This window comes from Simochromis diagramma, unplaced genomic scaffold (genome assembly GCF_900408965.1).
Source record: "Simochromis diagramma unplaced genomic scaffold, fSimDia1.1 OVJJ01000264.1, whole genome shotgun sequence".
NCBI classification, from domain to species: domain Eukaryota; kingdom Metazoa; phylum Chordata; class Actinopteri; order Cichliformes; family Cichlidae; genus Simochromis; species Simochromis diagramma.
Genome location: NW_024386833.1, coordinates 29,242 through 49,995, shown reverse-complemented (window position 1 = coordinate 49,995; position 20,754 = coordinate 29,242). Strand labels below are relative to the sequence as shown.

The window sequence follows — 20,754 nt, the reverse complement described above, 5'->3', positions numbered from 1 at the left end:
AGGCAGGGATCTGATTGGCTGCTGCAGGTCGGGAAGTTATCCAGACGAGAGTGGAGGGGAAGCAGATTCCCCTGGATGAGGTTTGTCAGCAGCTGGCTGACTGATGACTTCTGTGTGACATCAGACAGCAGCTTCCTGTTGGTGAAATCCAATGAAAGTCTGCTTTCATCCAGGCCGTCAAAGATGAACAAAAGCTGAGAGACAGCCAGCTTCTCTGCTGTGACCTTCTGTAATGTTGGATGGAAAACATGGAGCAGCTCCAGAAGACTGTACTGCTCATCTCTGATCAGGTTCAGCTCCCTGAATGAAAGCAGAACCACCACACTGACATGTTGGTTCTCCAAGCCCTCTGCCCAGTCCAGAATGAACTTGTGCACTGAGACGGTTTTTCCAGCACCAGCCACGCCGTTGGTCAGAACCACTCTGATGGGTCTCTGTTGGTCAGGTAAGGCTTTAAAGATGTCCTGGCACCTGATTGGAGCGTCATGGAGGGCGTCCATCTTGGAAGCTGTCTCCAGCTGCCTCACCTCATGTTGGGTATGAACCTCTTCACTCTGTCCCTCTGTGATGTAGAGCTCAGTGTAGATCCTGTTGAGGAGGGTTCTACTTCCTGTTTCATCACTTCCTTCACTCACACGTTCACATCTCCTCCTCAGACTGATCTTATGTTCATCTAAAACCTCCTGCAGACCAACATCTGCTGAAAGAAAGAAAAACAATGAGACTAAAGAGAAAGAAAACTCTTCAATGTCTGAACAACACAAGAAGTCCAGTTTTCAGAAATGAGTCCATCAGCAGACAAATGTTCAGTCTTACTTTGTACACAGCTGCTCTGACTGGCTGTCTGCAGTCCAGCTCTGCTTCTGGATCTTTCTCCACACTGTGCAGAAGCTCTGATGGTGACACAGAAAAGTCACAGTGGAGATACTTCTGTCCACCTTTGATTAGACTCATTATAAAAAGGGGAAAAAAAGTTTTAACACAGTCATGTTTCCAGTTCACTGACTTACATTTATTCCATGGACACTCACTCTAACCTGAACCACAGCTACAACCCAACATTGTTGAGGCCTCATCTCCTCCTTTCCTGACTGTAGAGGTTAAATATGCAACAACCAACAAATAAAAGAATTTGGTTCATTTCAAAGAAATTCACACGGTGACCAAGTAAAGTAACCGTAGTAAAGGAGACAACATCCCGTTGATGGTGGGATTATTTGAAAGATTTGCTTTGGTCACGTCACCAAATGCAGTTGAACCACCCGTGGATCCATGTTTGACCATTCTACCACTCTGAGCTCTGCTTTTTAGTCATTTTATTATTATCATCATTCATTTATTCATTCTTTGGAGGGGGGCTATTTCCTAATGCCGCCCTAATAAGCTGATGTTCAAGGGGAAATATAACAGAAACTCTTTCAGTGTTATTCATTAATAAATTAACAGATAAACTGTGAAGAAGAAAAAAACTGAGATTTAAAGGAGAGAGTGAGAAACTTGATCATCCATCCTCATAATACATGTTTATCAGTATCTGCTGTGACCATACTGCAGTAATAACTACAAGTCTACATTTCTGTGACTGTTGATCATCTCTGCACACAGAGCAGCTTCAGCTCTGGGATAAACTGCTCGCTTCACGTCCTTCTCAGCTCACAGACACTCATCCTCATATTTTCCTTTAACATTTGATGGTATAATTCATCTGAGTTTACACTTTATCTGCATAAATACAGAAAAACAGACCCAAACACTATAAACCATCAGTTTCACCATGTAGAATATATTGTTGTTTCCTTGCTTTTAATTCAGAGTAAAACTCTGATTTTGATTTTCTCTGTTCTCTTTGCCACAGCCCATCCCAGCAGCAGCTGAAGCAGCTGACTGTCACAACACTGAATAACACTTTAGGAGGAACGTCTTGATGCATTCTCAGTCATCCAGGAAAGCAAATCCCCAAAAGTTGATTCTGTTCATCTGGACATAGCGTAAATGTGGTTATCCCAGCTGGACTTTTGCCAAAGCTGGAAAGGCACCTAAAGAAAGGTCCAGCCGATCCAGGAGAGAAGGACAACCGCTGCCCAAGCAAAAACCTGTAGTGATCCCATATGTGTCAGGAGTATCGGAGCAGTTGAGATGCATTTTTTCTAAATACCGGGTCTCTGTGGCTTTTAAACCCCAAAACACACTGTGCCAAAAATTGGTCCACCCCAAGGATCGGGTCCCCTGACACAAACAGAGTAACATAGTGTACACTGTTAAGTGCAGGAGGATTGGCAGGATTTATACATCGGGGAAATGAAACAACCTCTGGCTACAACACAGAAGAGCTACCTCATCAGGCTAGGGCTCTGCAGTCTATTTACACCTACAGGCAGTGGACACTCTTTCAATGATGAGGATGTAACATCCTGGACAGGGAGAAACGCTGGTTTGGGGGCGGAGTCAAGGAGGCCATTTACGTGAAAAGGGAAAGACCATCTCTGAATCATGGAGGGGGCCTAAGGGTACATCTGTCACCATCTTACAACGCTGTGATTGCAGCCATTCCCCAACTCTCTGTGAATGGGACTCATGACCATTGATCAGTGGTTATTGATCAGTGGTTGTTGATCAATGGTCATGAGAATTTGCATAATTAAGATTAAGGAACTGACCTCCCAGCCCTTTGTTCCTTCAGTGGGCTGGTTTCAGTCATTATGCAAATGTCCTGTTTATAAGATTGAAACCTGCAGTCAGCTGAGACTGAAGGAGTCACCTGGATGAGAGACGAAACGTTTCTCCCACAAAACGCTACGTCCAGATGAACAGAATCAACTTTTGGAGAAAGTTGAATCAGTATTTCAGCTTTAAGAGGGTATTTTAACACAAACATCAGTCCTTCTACTTACACTGAACAAAAATATAAACGCAACACTTTTGTTTTTGCTCCTATTTTTCACGAGCTGAACTTAAAGATCTGAAACATTTTCTACAAACACAAATTACTATCAAATACTGTTCACAAATCTGTCTAAATCTGTGTTTGTGAGAACTTCAGGTTTGCCGAGATAATCCGTCCCACCTCACATGTGTGGCATGTCGAGGTGCTGATTAGACAGCATGAACATTGCATAACAAAGATGGTCACTCACAGTGGACATAGATGGCTTCTTTGCAAACAGCCACTTCACAAGCGCATGGCACAACACAGAAGAGCCACCTCCACAGGACAAGACTCAGCAGTCCATCTGCATCTTAAGGATAAAGGACACTCTTTCGAGGATGCCAATGTTCACATTTTGGACAGAGAGGACAGATGATTTGAAAGAGGAGTGAAAGAAGCCATCTATGTCCACTGTGAGCGACCATCCTTGAACAGAGGCGGTGGTTTACGACACCAACTCTCTGCCATCTATAATCCAGTTTTGAGATCCCTTCCCAGATGCCTTAACGCCCACTCACATCCTGGGCCATCTGACCTCAGGAATTCGCATGATAAGGTGGGGCCAGGTTTCATAGTGAACACACCCGAAACTCTGGCTGATTGGGACCCACGCCCAGTTTCCCACCTTGGCTCAGGCGATTAGAGGATCATCAGGGGGTCCTTTTGTCCCTCTTTGGGGGGTCACTCCCACTAGGTTTATATCTGGGACTCTCCACCATTTGACCTTAGAACTGAAGAAGCTTCTCGGATGAGAGGTGAAACGTCTTCAAGCAACTTAAAGAAGTCCAGACGCTTTTCTTTGCAAGCTCCTTTGACTACGATGACCTGGATGACTGAGAACCTTCAGACACTTTTAAGCATGTAACACTTTTTAAAACAATGTAAACTTATACAATTCCTTAAATTATAATGAAGAGAGTTCCACAGTCGTATACCCCTAACTGTTGGACTCATTAATCTTTGTGTTGTCCTAGCTAACTGATGCTTAAAATAAAATTTCCTTCTACTATCTTCTCCCCCTGAACACATTAAAAATACTCTTTGTAACTTAAAGGGCAAAATATTATTTTTAGCCTTAAACATAATTAATAGTGTCCGTAATTTCACTAAATCTCCTAATTTTAATCATTTTGATTTTATAAATAATTTATTTGTATCTTCTCTATATTTAACATTATGAATCATTCGTATCACTTTCTTCTGTATTAAGTTTAGAGGTTTTATAGTATTTTCATATGTATTCCCCCAAACTTCAACACAGTAACTAAAGTATGAGAAAGACAATGAAAAATATAAAATGCGCATTGTTTTATAATCTAATAAATCTCTTACATTTCCCAAAATATAAATGCTTTTAACCATCTTCTTTCTAATATACTCAATATGAGATTTCCACATCAAATTTTCATCTACTATTACACCCAAAAAACAAAATTCAGTAACTCTTTCAATCAATTCTCCATCAATGGACATAATGACTTCATCCTCCTTTACACGATTGCCAAATATCATAAATTTCGTTTTTGTCAGATTCAAAGATAATTTATTTACATCAAACCATTTTTTTAATCTTAACATCTCAGAAGTCATAATTTCAACCAAATCTTTCAAATTCTCTCCAGAGCAATAAAAATTTGTGTCATCTGCAAATAAAATAGTATTTAACCTTTTTGATACGTCACAGATATCATTAATATATAAATTAAAAAGTTTAGGTCCCAAAATAGAACCTTGAGGAACGCCACATAAAAACTTCAATATTTCAGAAGTATTGCCGAGATAATGTACATATTGCAACCTATTTTCTAAATAACTCCTTAACCAATTCAATGCCACTCCTCTCACACCATAGTTATACAATTTAGAAATCAAAATAGAATGTTGTAACGTATCAAAAGCTTTTTTTAAATCAACAAATACCCCCACTGTATATTTATTATTATGGGTTGCAGATGAAATATCGTCAATGAAGGTCAACAATGCTAATGCCGTTGATCTATTTTTACGAAATCCAAATTGATTTTCATTTATTAGTTGATATTTTTCAATAAAACTATCAAGTCTTTGCGCAAAGAGTTTTTCAAGCACTTTTGAAAACTGTGACAAAAGAGACACTGGCCTATAATTGTTAAAACTATGCTTATCTCCTGATTTATATAAGGGTATCACTTTTGCCACTTTCATTCGATCAGGAAATACTCCTGATTGTAGCGAAAGATTAAAAATATAGCAAAGAGGAATACTTATACAATCTAAAGTCTTTTTAATTATAACCATGTCTATACCATCACAGTCAGTAGATTTTTTATTTTTAAAATTTTCTACAATTACTACTATTTCTTTTATGGTAATATCGGCCAAGAATATGGAATTAACCATTCTGTAGGGTAATTTCCAATAAACCAAGTTCAAAAAAGGAGAGTCTATGGCTGACGCGTGTTCCTGGTTTCCAAAAGAAATGCTTCCAGTTGCATTTTGATTTGAAGACTGTTTATTTATTACAAACTGAAGATGTAACAATGAACTCCTTCCTAAAAAAGCATGAAAGTTACAAAAAATAGCAGTTATCCAGAACTAGCTGTGCACACGGTCGGAAAACCGTGAGACTCCTAACCTCTCTGTCCATGCTCCTCCCCTTCCCTCTCACACAGGGTTTTATGCTACTATTGCACTTACATTCTTAAAGTGAGAGGTACCCCCTTTTAGGTTCCAATCCCAAAACAGTGACTTACAATTACTTTATGTAAACACATATATTTTCACATTTATTAATTCTGAAAAGATGACTTATGATGACTTCGTATGAATCTATGAATTATAAAACAAACATGAACTCAATCGTAAATAAAAAATATAAAGCAGACGCCTGGCGCTTACACATTCTGTTATTTCCTTTCCAGGCTTCCTCATATTCTGGATCGTCATTTTTCCTAATTAAATTTGCTAAAGTTGTCATGGTTCTCAAGATCTGGAGAGGTCGTGGTGTGTGTATTTTTTGTCTTAACCTCTCCCACCAGGGCGGAACTGGACCTTGGTTCCCCACCTCTGAACCCACCCTGAACACACACCTGTGGCTCATTCACACTGATCCTGGCAGACTACTTAAGATGGCAAGAGAGGCTGCTTCCTCGCTGGATCGTCACATTACCAAGTGCCTTCTAGACTCCCTGCCCGTCTTCCCTGCCGTCTGGATTTCTGTGGATGTGTGTGAGTGAGCGTGAGCTTCTTAGTGTGGACATTTTTGAGTTACGGATCAAGTGGAAGAAGAGCGTGTGTGTACCCCCGTCTTGGACCTTCCCTTCGGACCCCGCCCTACTCCCTGGAGCCCCGTGTTATCTTTTCCACTGTATATATGTATATATTCTCATTTGGTGTCACATTGCAAATAAACCCTCACCTTCTCTCTAAACTTCAGAGTCCTGCGAGTGAGTCCTCTGCCTACTAATCTGTGACAAAAGTAGGTCCAACATTTACAAAAGGAATTGAATTTGTTTACTACTTCAGTCTTATCTTCGACAACTTGATTATTCTTATTAAAATAATTAGGCCGATCTAAGGGTGTGTTCTTGTTACCCAATACCTCCTTAAAAATATTCCAAATGCCCTTAATATTATTCTTGTTTTCCTGAAAAAGTTTATTATAGTACTCTTTCTTGGCTTTCCTCAATATTAATACCAAATTATTTTTATAAACTTTGTATTTCATTTCCGCATTCTTAGTTCTCTGTGTTATATAATCCCTATATAAATTATTTTTCTTTTTACACGCATTTGCAAGACCCTTAGTTATCCAAGGTTTCACATTCTTATTCTTTTTCTTATACTTAAATGATACCAATGGACAATGTTTATCATACAAGGCCAAATATGTATTTAAAAATGCTCCGTATGCAACGTCGACCTCATTAACATAAACCTCCTTCCAGTCCACTTCCATGAGATCTTGTCTAAACTTGTTAATTGCCTCGTTATTTCTTAACCTTCTATGACTCACGAAACCAACTTCTTCCTTTCTTTTCATATTTAAATCAAAAGTAAAAAAGACTGGTAGATGATCGCTTATATCATTCATGATGAGGCCACTCATAATATTACTCTCCAAACTATTAATTAAAATATGATCAATTAGTGTTTCTGATTTATCCGTTATTCTACTCGGCTTTATAATTAAAGGATAAAATCCTTTACCAAATAATAATTCAAAAAAATCTGACGAAGCCTTATCATTTGCCTCTTTACAAATATCAATATTGTAATCACCACACAAACATACAGTCTTATTTCCCTTAGCCTTACTCAATAAGTCTTCTACTGCTTCTGTAAATAACTCAATCTGTGACCCCGGTTTCCTATATATGCACCTTACAATTATATTACTTCTTCTTTCTATGTCCAATTCCACTGTCACAGACTCCATTAAATCGTCTATAGCCACAGACATACAGTACATTCAACTTTTTTACATTTCAAATCACAATTAACAAAAAGTGCCACCCCTCCTGCCTTCTTCTTAGTTCTATTTACAAAGTATAAATCGTACCCTTCAATACAGAAATTACAACCCCTATTCTCATCTAACCATGTTTCAGACAGAGCAATTATTTGAAACCTGCCTCTCAAACTATACAGAAAATCTTCAATCGAAGCAAAACTTCTATAAAGACTTCTGCAATTAATATGAATTAATGAAAATGTGTTGGCTATATCAACCTTATCCCTGAATCCCTCCATAGAGCCATCACCACCTTCAAACACTTCACCTACAACACCCCCTCCTCACCCCACACAAAAGAGGATTTCACACCACCTCCTCCCACCACAACTCTTCATATTCATGAAGCAGATGTGAGGAAGCAGTTTAAGAACCTGAATGCTCGGAAAGCTCCCGGCCCAGACGATGTGTCTCCTGCCACCCTCAGACACTGTGCAAACGAGCTGGCCCCAGTGTTTTCTGGCATTTTCAACTCCTCACTGCAGGCATGTCATGTGCCTGCCTGCTTCAAGTCCTCTACCATAATCCCTGTCCCCAAGAAACCTAGGATCACTGGACTACAGACCCGTGGCTCTGACATCTGTGGTCATGAAGTCATTTGAGCGCCTGGTTCTCTCCTATCTCAAGACCCTCACGGCCCCCCTCCTGGATCCCCTGCAGTTTGCATACAGAGCCAACAGGTCTGTAGATGACGCCATCAACATGGCCCTACACTTCATCCTGCAGCATCTGGACTCCCCAGGAACCTACGCCAGGATCCTGTTTGTGGACTTCAGCTCTACCTTCAACACCATCCTTCCAGACCATCTCCGAGGCAAGCTTTCCCAGATGAATGTGCCTGATCCCATCTGCCGGTGGATCACTGACTTCCTGACAGACAGGAAGCAGCACGTGAGGCTGGGAAAGAATGTCTCGGACTCCCGGACCATCAGCACCGGCTCCCCTCAGGGCTGTGTTCTTTCTCCTCTGCTCTTCTCCCTGTACACCAACTGCTGCACCTCCACCCACCAGTCTGTCAAGCTAATCAAGTTCGCAGATGACACCACCGTTATCGGACTCATCTCGGACGGGGATGAGTCTGCCTACAGGAGGGAGGTTGAACGTCTGGTGTCTTGGTGCAGCCACAACAACCTGGTGCTGAATGCCCAGAAGACAGTGGAGATTATTGTGGACTTCAGGAAGCACACAGCCCCACTCCCCCCCATCATCCTGACTGACACCCCGATCACCTCTGTGGACTCATTCCGCTTCCTGGGTACCACCATCACCCAGGACCTGAAGTGGGAGCCCACCATCACCTCCGTCATCAAGAAAGCCCAGCAGAGGATGTACTTCCTGAGGCAGCTGAAGGAATTCAACCTGCCAACACGGACGATGATGCAGTTCTACACTGCAATCATCGAGTCCATCCTCACCTCCTCCATCACCGTGTGGTACGCTGAAGCCACTATCAGGGACAAACAGAGACTGCAGCGTGTTGTGCGCTCTGCTGAGAAGGTGATTGGCTGCAAACTCCCATCTCTGCAGGACCTGTACACCTCCAGGACACTGCGGCGTGCAGCTCGGATCTCAGCTGACCCTTCTCACCCTGGACACAGTCTGTTTGACCTGCTCCCCTCAGGCAGGAGGCTCCGGTCCATTCGCACCAGAACCTCTCGCCATAAGAACAGTTTCTTCCCCTCTGCTGTCGGACACATGAACAATAACCGTATGACTGTTCCCACCACTAACACATGACCCTACGCTGTGTTCACTGCATCATTCCATGTTTGGCACTGATCACCACCTGCACTCATGTATATATCATGTATATATTTATCTACGTAGCACTTTTAATTCTTATTCTTATTTTTATTTTCATGTCTATTTAAGCGTAATTTATGACAGTATGTTTGCACTGAAGCACCGCAGCAATTTCCTAATGTTGTAAACCTGCTCAACATCTGGCAATAAAACCCTTTCTGATTCTGATTCTGAATTGCTCTGTAAAATAATCACATGTGACATTAATTGTATTAAGCACATTCCTTTCAGAATCATATGATTTATGATCTGAGTCATCAAACATTATGCATAATTATTCTAAAACTATCTATTAACCTCAAAAAAAAAGAAAAAGAAAGAAAGAAAGGGATCCTTAGCAATCGCACATTCATTTATCGACATATTTTAAAGTCCGTTGATCTTGTTTTCTTCCATGTCCAATTTACTTTTGTCCTTTTCCACCCGAAGTAGCATTTGTTCTTGTAAAGGATGAACTAATTGTTTTTAGGCTCATAGCCATAATTGGTCGTAACCGTTTGTCTATCTTGATCATATTATCACGTATAAGTGTCAAATTCCTCAAGATCCTTAATCGTTATAACCTTGGCTTCTTCTGGCGTTCCATTCAATTTAATCATCACTTTGCTGTTCCTGGTCCAGGTTGCTTGAATCTTTTTCTCCTTCCGTAAAATGCGAGCTTGTCTAGCAATATCTGCATTTCTTTTTGTAAGATGTTCATTCAAATATACTCCACTTCCTTTCAAAAGGCTGGACCGTCTCAACAAATCTACTTTGTGTTTACGGTTTACAAATCTCACTACAATTGCTGGAGGAGCATTAGTGTGCCTTCTAGGAAGGGTCTAGTATGCAGATATATTATTACTATGCAGGGGAAGTTTTTTATTCGAAAAACATTCCACAACCTGCCGTTCTAACGACTGTAGCTCCTCCATCGGGGGCTCGTCTTCTCCTCTTTTTGCACCGGTCCCAGACTCGGTGACTCTCTCATAACTCCTGTGTTTAGTTTCCAGACCCGTAATAATCACTTCCTCGAATCGAGTCTGCTGTTCTAGATCGTCCACCTTCCTTTCCAAAAACTGGATTGTCTTATCTTTCTCCTTAATCAGGTTTTTTAGTTCTTTGATTTGGTCCATCATCGACATTAATATTCCTTGTTGCTTATTTACTTTTTCAATTTCCGACGTCAGCGAGTTAAGTGAATGTTTAATCTCCTCCAGATCTTCTTCGACTTTCTTCATCTTTGCCATTTTGTCTCTTATAAATGTCAATCTTAGTTTATTTATTTGCCCAAACAAGGTCTATAACTGGAATTATTTGGAGTTTTATCACCAAACATCACATGAGGATTTATTCAAAAATACAGAGTCAGGAACAACATCTAGACACACATTACCTCTCAGCAGCAGAAGAACAGCCTTTAAAGTCTACACCAAAATCCTTCGACATGTTGCTCTTTAAGGAAACACAGCTGGGTTCAGGTCCAGGAGATTCTGGCCTCTTATTGATCCTAAAAGAAAAACAATAAATGTAACAGCTTCATGAGACAGGAAGGAAAAACTGGAAATATTCAATTAAAGACATGATGAACAATCTCATAAAAATAATTGTGGTGGGGCGTGGTCTGCGGTGCCGTGCAGGGAGGGCGGACGCACCTGCACGGCATCCTTAATCACGCCCGCCTAGTTAAAAACACGGGGACTCAGGGGTTTGGGGATTGTTGTGGTGAGATGTAAATAAAGATGGCTCCGAATGATACTTCGTCGTCCCGCCGTGCCACAATAATGTACTTACTCTTTGTCACATAACAGTCTTTTGTTAAAGTTTACAGCAACATCCTTCGAGTCGTTGCTCTTTAAGGAAACACAGCTGGGTTCAGGTCCAGGCTCTGGATTAGTTTCAGGGTTATGTCCAGCTGAGCCTGGTACGCCCCACAGCTCTGGGCTTTAAAACAACACACACAGAGGTATGAGTGTGAATAATGATGGAGCAGTGATGTGAGTGCTGAGCTGTGACATGGAGAAGAGTCATGGACAGTTAGAGATGGTCATCTCACCTCTGAGCTTTGGTCTGGCTCTCATGTTCCCCACACAGAGTGCTTTTAGAGGGAGGGACTCCCTCCTCTCTGTCCTCACACTGATCCATGCTGCTCAATTCACATCAGCTCACACACACTTTCTACCTTCACCTGCAGAGGAAACACAAATCATTCATGTAAACATCAACTGAAATCCTCCTTTCCATCATGTGTGCTGTCCAAATATCAGCTGAATGCAGTCAGACAGCAGTGGCACAGGAAGCTGCCATCAGCTGCTCTACTTCTACTATCAGTCCACTAGATGGAGCCATGAAGCACACATGATGCATTCACTGACACACACTGATTCACTGTGACTGGAAGTTTAAGTACATTAAGCCTCCACTCATCTACATTGTGCTTACAACCCACTGCCCCCCATCTCCTACCCCCATCAACCTCCTGGGGCCAGGAATGACTGGAACTGAATTGGAAACGGGCGTAATCAAACATAAATCTGTTATTCTTATCCAACCTGTCTGCCTGGACACAGTCTGCTGACCAATCATGGAGCCTATGATTCGCTTGGACAACAACTTCATGAATGTGGAAATGAAACTGAGTGTCAGCTGAGTGTCGAGCAGAAGAGGAGTCAGAGAAAAGTGACAGAGCTGCTGACTTTACAAAGAAAACTAAAACCATGTTGAAGAGATTAAACAGATAATACAATCTAACAACAACACAGCTGCTGCAGACAAAACACATGTATGAGTGTGTGACAGGAAAAGCACTGAACAGAAGTTTACTATTAAAAATGCAGCATGTTGTAAAAAGTTTGGTCAGTGAGACTGAAAAATAGCTGCATAAGTTACTATTGTGAACAAACCCCTATAAGAACCCTGATATTACCTGAATAAGATCAAATCCTGATACGTAGTGCAGACCTTGGTAAGAGATACGGTCCAACTGGAATATAAACCTTTGGTGTGTTTAATCCAGTCAGTCTCTGAGTAACTCCACTCCTCTGCTTTCTGTTGGAAGAGAAACGAAAGTTTGTAGCACGATCCTTTTCCTCAGAGGCCTGTGTTGGATTTATATTACATCTAAGATAAAAAATAATTCACTAAGTCTGCTCTGCCCTCCTGTCCTCCCTGCAGTCGCTGTGAGCTCTGCAGAGTGGTTATAAAGACTCGGAGCTCAGAGTTTCTCCAACACCGTGGTCAAGTGTGAGCCACGCCTGCCACCCGTTATCTGCCAAGCTTGAGCTTCAACGCTAAGTTTTACGGTAGTGCTGCTTCTTATCCCATGATTTTCAGGAAGTTAACAGAAATAAAGCTCCAGTGTCATTTGTTTTCACTCAAGTTGTCTTTTCTTCTTAATTTTTCTGGTAATGCTTCTTCATTCATGATTCATTCAAATATAAAATAACTTCAACAAATGTAAAATATTTCTGAAAATCATCTTTTATAGTTGAAATTCAGTTGTCATTTGGCTCAGCTGCTCTTTCATGCATCCATAGTTTCACCTCAAACTGCTGCTTGAGACACGAGAAATTAAAGAACAACTCTGTTCAAACGGAGAAACTTTGAAGGAACTCAATAATGTCATTTAAATGGTTTCAGGTAGGTGTATGAAGGTTCTGTATTCAATCATATATGATAGTTGACATGAAATTCTGAATTCATCTTCTTGGACACCCACACTGCATAATTCTGTAGAAATGAAATTAGTCATTTCTAATCAATTTCAACATCAAATATCATAACATTGCATCAAAATGCGTAAAAATGATTCTTGATAGCTGACCTTAAAGTCTCTGTGCATTCTTCCTCTGGGTTACCTTCTCTATATATTTGCAGTTTAACCACCAAAAGCTGCAAGGTTTCAGAGAAATAACAGGAACGTTCTACTCAAATTTAATAAGATTAATTTAATAAACAATAGAAAAAAACTTTGACAGTTGTCATAAATTCTTAACAAACTCCTCTTCTGTCTGTAGCTCAGGAGTTAGAGCAGGTCACGAAGTAACTGGAAGGTTGGTTGTTTGATACGAGATACTAACCCCAAGATAGAAAACTCTTCTGCTCAGGAAAAGTCCTTGAATGAGTCATTTCTATAAAGCACTTTGAATGCTCAGAGTAGAAAAGCACCATATCAGAACCACCCTCACCCACTTGTAATGGGTGGGTGGGTGGCTGTGGCTCAGGTGGTAGAGCAGATCAGCTACTGATTGGAAGGTTGGTGGTTCGAACCTTGGCTTCCCCAGCCTGCATGCCAAATATCCTTGGGCAAGATACTAACCCCAAGTTGCCCTCTGATGATTAGTTTGCACTTGTGTTTAGAAGTGCTTGTGTGAATGAGGCCTGTTGTATAGAGCACTTTGAGAACTCCAGGAGAGTAGAAAAGCACTATATAAGAATCAGTCCATTTACTACATGTCAGCAAAGTTTCATCTCCAACCACTGCAATATTATTTGTTAGGATCGCTGTTCTCTCCGGGTACTCCGGCTTCCTCCCACCGTCCAAAGACATGCAGCTTGTGGGGATATTTAGTTGGATAATCCAAATTGCCACTAGGTGTGAATGTGCGAGTGAATGTGAGTGCGAATCGTTGTCTGTCCCTGTGTGTTGGCCCTGGCGACAGATTGGCGACCTGTCCAGGGTGTACCCCGCCTCTCGCCCTATGACAGCTGGGATAGGCTCCAGCGCCCCCGCGACCCTGAAAACTAGAAGCGGAAGCGAATGGATGGAGGATCGCTGTTTTTTTCCTCAGGGTTTTGTGATGCCTTTTTGTTTTTGAGAGTCTTTTGTGTTTTAGTTTGGCTCTTTGTATATAAGGATGGTTAATAGTTTGCTTTAGGATTTACTATATCCCATGTACCCTGTTTTCATATTGTAGTTTGTCTTCTTGGTTTTGTAACACTAAATATCTGCTTTTGTGATCCCTTTCTGTACTTCAGTTATGTCCCTTTGTCTGTCTTGTCTCTCTGTTTGTCTGTCATTGTCTGATTTCCCCATCTGTCATGTTTCCCATTCACTTATATTTTCCTTTCTGTTTTCTACATGTCTGCGTATGTCTCTGTGTATCATTTCCTCTTTTTTATCGTCTCATGTCTTGTGAACTTAGCTTTGAGTTTTACTTCCCCCATTTGGTTAAAGATTTGTTCCCATCAGTGTCTCAGTCTCGTCTGCATTTATCTCATGTTCCCCTGTCCAGTCTGTTCTCCTCTATGTAATTTAAGCCTTGTTCTCCATGTTTTCCTGTTTTATTGTTTTAACTGTTGCTTCCTGGGACGATTGTAGTTTTCTCCTGCATCATGTCTCTCACCCGTTGCCTCTCGTCTCATTATCCAGTGTGTATTTATTGTCCCCGTCTTCTTGTGTACTTTGTGCTTTCCTTGCTCTGTGTTCCCATGGTTTTGGGGGTGGTGATGTGGGATTAAGGAAATGGCTGAGTTAATAGGAATGACCAAAATGAGAAAAATAAATCGATCTTCAATAAGAGAAAGGATTATTCTAAGAAGGAATATTTTTGATGGATCAGAATTATATAATGAAATATGAACAAAATCTTTTGTTAATCATTGTTTTTTAACTGAACCTTGTTGAATTTGAGTAGAACTGTTTTTTAATATGGCAGAAACACGGCAGCAGTTTGAAATGAAACTATCCAGGCTGTAGAGTAGACGAGCAAAGTCAAGAATCCACTGAGATTTTCATGTCAATAACTAAGAAGGATTTCTTAAATGAATTGTTGATACGCTGTTATAATAATCCACTGAGCTTATTGAATTTGGGGAGAAATGTCCTTTAATGTGCAATCACACAGTGGGCTGAGATGAAACTGCACACAGTGTGGGTGTCCCAGAGGAGAAATCAGTTAAAAATTTAGTGTCAGCTAGTAAGCAAGAATTTTAAAAATATTTTTACAGATATCAAATTTGTTCTGTTATATAAAACTGTGATTTATACAAGTCAGGTGGATCATCAACGATCATCAATCAGTGCAGTACCAGCAAAATTCAGACAGACACACAAACACACACATGCACAATTTTACTGTCTTAACACAGTATCATAAATCTAATTAGAATATGCTATAGTCCTTTAAATACCAATTTAAATATATTTCAAAAATATATTACAGCTTTTTTCAGTCTGTTGAACAAAAATCCCCAAAGAAGACGAAGCACTACCATAAAACTTTGTGTAAAAGTGCAAGAAAGTTTAAGAGGCTTACAAATGACGGCTCACATAACGGCGGTGTTACAAGTCAACCTCGTTCATATCTGTCATCATGAACAATGCTATGATTTGTGCTGGAGCGAAGCTGCACACAGCTGATATTATCAGAAAAAAATACATACTGATTCGATTACCTTCACACGGAGATTCACACAAAGACGACCAGCTGCATCAGCGAAGTTTAGAGAACAGACAGTGAAACTAAAAAAAGGAAACAGACAGATTTGTGGGAATGCTGGGGCTGGGGAACATTAGTAATTAGAAACACAAAATGTTTCTAAGCATTTGTAAATGTTTGTTGGAGGGTTTAGAGGAACTGAATCATTTTGAGTGAAAGTTAAAGTCAAACACACTCTTAGTAGAGAGAGACTGTGTCTGCAGATCAAACAGGTCTCACTGTGATGTCCCTTTAGTCAGACTCTGTCTCTGCTACATTAATGACTGAAAGTTGTCACGTTCTTATTTAGTTAATACTCTTTAAACCAGGTGTACACTTTTAGTTTAATACATTATAGATTCTCTGATGAAGAAATACGGTATATATATGTAACCTGATGAAGCGGTATCTAAAATGTTTTTATGGTATTATGACATACCAAGACTGTTTCACACTGCAGGAGTTGCAGATGATAAAACAAAGACTGTAAAGCTAAGCAGTTTGTTTGCTGTTTATCACTGCCTGTCCATTAGTCAAATTAATATTACTTTTATCAAAAATAATTTCCCGTCTGTATTTGGTCTTCCTCCATAGTCGCCATAGTCACATCATTGTGTTTTGTTGATGTTTCCCCTCCTTGTGATTCATTCAGTGTTCCCATGTCTGTTTCGCCCCCGGTCCCTGTGTGTCGAGCCGTGTGTAACCCAACTTATGAATTATTATTAAGAATGACCGAACTCCCACTAGCCAGTATCAGAAGATCTAGGATCGGCAGGAGCCCAAGGTATAAACACCAATAAGGAGAGGCCACACCACAGTAGACTGTTCACAAATTTGTTATATTTGACACACAGCAGCTGCAACAATGTAATGAAAAAAACAATAAAATAAAATACAAAATATTTCCCCCAAAATAACAAACTAAATAAAAGTGCGCGCATACAGCTTTCTCTGAGTCAATTATATGAGTGGATAATGTCTGGTAACTGATGGATCGTTGGGGCCCGTTCAGTTTGTTTAATGTTTGTCCTACCACACTCCGATGAAGGAAGAAAGTTCGTAGTCCTGCAGGTATCTGAAGCTTCAATGGGAATGAAACTTTGGCTTCGATAAAAACCTCGGCAAATCCTATTCAATTTTGGGTTGGCTCGCCATCCAGTTAACTGGAACTGTGGAATCACTGCTCCTCGATGGGCTTGCTTCAGACTGGGTCCGTCTGTCGAGTCATCCTTTTACCAGATAACAAAAAAACCTGACCTATAAACAGGTCACAGGTCCATATAGTCACATTCACCGTTGTGAAACAGCCACACTTACTTAAAACATTCAAAATGAACAATAAGTATTAGTGTAACTCTATATCTTAATTCAGCTAGCTCTGTTGTACAACAAAATTATATCACTGTAGCATCATATCCTCTTAGGTAAGCTATAATTTTATCAACCTGATGGGCTGACAATGTTCACAAAAACACAGCTTCTGTAGTTAACACTGTAGCTGCAGTCAGCAACTCACAGTAGCTCACCAGACTTGTACATTATAACCAACTCAAAGAACACAACTGAAAATCTGAGAATCGGCGTACAATTGGATTAAATTGTTACACATAAAACTGATTAGCACCATTTCTTTTGGTTTTGTTTCTTTTCTTTTTTTTCCTTAAACGTAATAGGATTGCAGTCACTAGCCATTTCACACACAGAACACAGTCAATTCTGCTAGCATGAGCGCTAGCTGTTAGCTTAGCGGCTAGCGGACTTTCCGTCCCGTTAAGTCTGCCCTTTTATCCTTAACAAATTAGGTTTTCCCCACTCTTCGTACTTACCGTTGACAGGGTGAAACTCTGAACAACCAAAAAACAACTGCAGCAGACTTGCTTTTAACTCCTAGCGATTCGACCTCGGGAACATTAGTTTCTCTGGCACATGGCATTGTATGACCCAGAACAAAATGGCAACACGGGAAATCATGTGATCAAGGTCAACAGCAAGGGTCACTGGGAGCTCATTGCTGATTGGCCAAGTTAAATGACAACAGATGATCTTATTTGTCCACATCTTCTTTTAAACATAAAAGAAAAACAAAGAATTGACTAAATTGTTTACATTATACACGAAAAACTACTTTCCACTGCTCTTTTTTTCTAGCTGGGCTACAACCTCCCCCACTGAACTCATGCACGCCTCATTGCATGGCAATGGTTGGGTAATTACTGTCTGATGGGTCTGGACAGGGCAATCTAATGGGTGATAACCCTCATCCAAAATGTCTTTTAAAGCCGTGGTTAAACCCTGGAACAGAGATTGCACCACCGCTATAAGTGGATGCCCAAGTTTCACATACTGAAGGCGTTTAGGCAGTTCTCGCTCCCTATTTGATCGTCTAGCAGAACCAGGTTGGTCTTGGCTTCCAATCAGTGTCTGGTCTACTGAGAGCTCTTCAGGAGATTCATCTGTTGGTGACTCATTTGACAATCCCATTTCAGTTCGACCTGCCGCCTCAACATCCGTAGACAGGTTTGGAGCAAGAGAAGATAACCCGGGATTCAAGTCATGACAATCACTTCCAGGTGCAATCCTTTCGGTCTCCATCTCTGCTGGTGGAATTTGGTCATCGCTCACGATTTCTGTGTCATGACAGTGACTCTCAGACACTGGAAGAGTTGCTGAATCTGGACTGTCAACAGGTAAGTTACATAACTGGTCAGTCTGTGGACTGCAGCTTGGATATTGAGCAGTAGCACCTTTAACTGAGGGACAAAATTCTGGAAGTTGTGCATCTTCCCCAGAAGACACTGGTAAATAAGGGTGCGTCTCTTGACTAATGGTGACCGTAGATACCTGAGAACTGGGGGCGTCTCTGAACCAGTAATTGGGGAAAATCTCATCCTCGGCCTGAGAATTGATCGGAATCTGCAACTGGACTGAGACGTGTTGCTGGCCTGCGTCTTTGTGGCTGCCCTACAGGCTCGTCACTACTCTCATTGGGGAGATAGCCACAAGGGAGTAATAGGTCCCTATGCAGTGTCCGCATTGGACCATCTTTCTTTTCAGGTCTCACAGTATATACTGGAAGGGATCCTGCTCTGCTTACGACTATGTAGATGGCTGCCTCCCACTTGTCTGCAATCTTGTTTTTTCCACGAATGCGGACATTTCTGACTAATACTCTGTCCCCTGCCTCCAGATCTGAAATAGTCACACGCCTGTCAAATCTAGATTTATTCTTTTCTGCTATCTTGGCAGCATTTCCAGTAGCTATCTTGTAACGCTCTTGTAAGTGGGATTTCAGATTTTGCACGTGCTGAGAGTGTGAAATCTGTTGCTCCTCTTTCACCGGCAGCCCAAAAGCCAAATCCACCGGCAGGTGAGGCTGGCGACCAAACATAAGTTCGTACGGTGCAAATCCAGTCACCTCATTCCTGCTGCAATTATAGGCATTAACAAGGGGCTTCACAAAATCACGCCAGTGAGACTTGTCTTTGTTTTGAAGAGTGCCTAGCATGTCCAGCAATGTGCGATTGAACCGCTCCACTGGATTTCCTCTGGGTTGGTAGGGAGTAGTTCTAACCTTCTGTATGCCAGCCATCTGACAGAGCTCTTTTATTGTGCGAGACTCAAAATCAGGTCCCTGATCACTGTGCAACTTTTCTGGGAACCCGTAATGCACAATAAAATTGTCCCATAGGCACTTAGCTACTGTGCGAGCCTTTTGATTGCATGTTGGTATAGCAATTGCATACTTAGTAAAGTGATCAGTGATCACAAGGATGTCTTTGGCTCCACTTTTGTCTGGTTCGAGAGAGAGGAAGTCCATACAAACCAGTTCTAGTGGCCTTGTGGTACTGATGTTGACTAATGGTGCAGCTCTGTCAGGCAACGCCTTTCTGCGCACACATCTACCACAGGTCTTTATTTTCCTCTCTACATCCAAAGCCATTCTGGGCCAATAGAATCTGGCCCTAACGAGATCTAATGTGCATTCAATGCCCATATGACCTATACGGTCATGCAGACTGCTCAAAACAGTCTCTCTGAGCTCTGGGGGCAGTACTAGCTGGTGAGATACCCGAGACCCGAGCTAGCGTCTCCGGTATAAGATGCCATTTATAAGCTGAAACCGACCAACCTCTCGAAGTAGGAGTGGAAGATCTGGAAGTTCACCCCTTAAAGTAGGCGGTGGGCTCACCCCATGCTCAAGTTGGGATATGACATGCCTTAGACATTGGTCAGCTCTCTGTTTATCCATCAACTCAGCCTCAGTCAGTTGAGGAATAACAGGCAATCCTCCAAACTCCTCTTCTTGTCCATAGCAGTCAGGCACAGCATCAGAGGACATAGCAAGAGTTTCAACAAGAGTAACACAGCCATCCAAACTCGGATTAACAGAGCTGGCACTATAGACTGACCCTGAGTGAACTGGAAAATGCGCTCCCTCTCTTTCTGGGATTTTAGATCATCCACAAGAGCTCCGTGGGGTCTACGGGATAACCCATCCGCATCCCAGTTTTGCTTCCCAGGACGATACAGCAGCTTGAATGTGAACGTAGACAAAGCTGCGAGCCATCTGTAGCTCGTTGCATCAAGTTTTGCAGTCGTCAATATGTACGTCAAGGGATTGCTATCAGTGACAACAGTAAAGTGATTCCCATATAGGTAGTCACTAAACTTTTCTATTACCGACCACTTAAGCGCCAAAAACTCTAATTTGTGCGCTGGGTATCGAGACTCGCTATGCGACAGCCCTCTGCTTGCATATGTGGCGAGACGAGGTAGAAATAAAGTAAATACTCTTTGCAGTTTTAAAAAGACAACGCCACCCTGGGAATTTCACCCAGAGAATACTGAAAGTAACACTAAATCACCAGAAAGGGACTTAGGTTCGCTATACTCAATCCAGAGACGAGGTTCAACAATAAACAAATTGACAATTTATTGATAATTATTTAAAACACCGAATAAGAGCACAATCATAAATATTCAAGTACAAATATGCTTAAAAAGGTATTCAGAGCTGAGGCTTACCAGTGGAGGGGCAGGGATGCCACACACAAACTAAAGAAAGAAAACACACCAACACACAGGTGCAACACACTATCACACTAATAAACTAAACAAGGCGGGTGTGTACACTT

The 20,754-nt window shown here is 41.3% G+C and overlaps 1 long non-coding RNA gene across 1 annotated transcript; it reads right to left on the bottom strand.

Moving 5' to 3' along the window:
* Positions 1–11,331: 11,331 nt before the first annotated feature.
* On the bottom strand, positions 11,332–15,938 carry LOC120731508. The gene is made up of 3 exons (XR_005695381.1): positions 15,597–15,938; positions 12,127–12,248; positions 11,332–11,388 (listed from the first exon to the last, which is right to left on the bottom strand). It is a non-coding gene; the product is annotated as an uncharacterized LOC120731508 (long non-coding RNA).
* Positions 15,939–20,754: the final 4,816 nt, after the last annotated feature.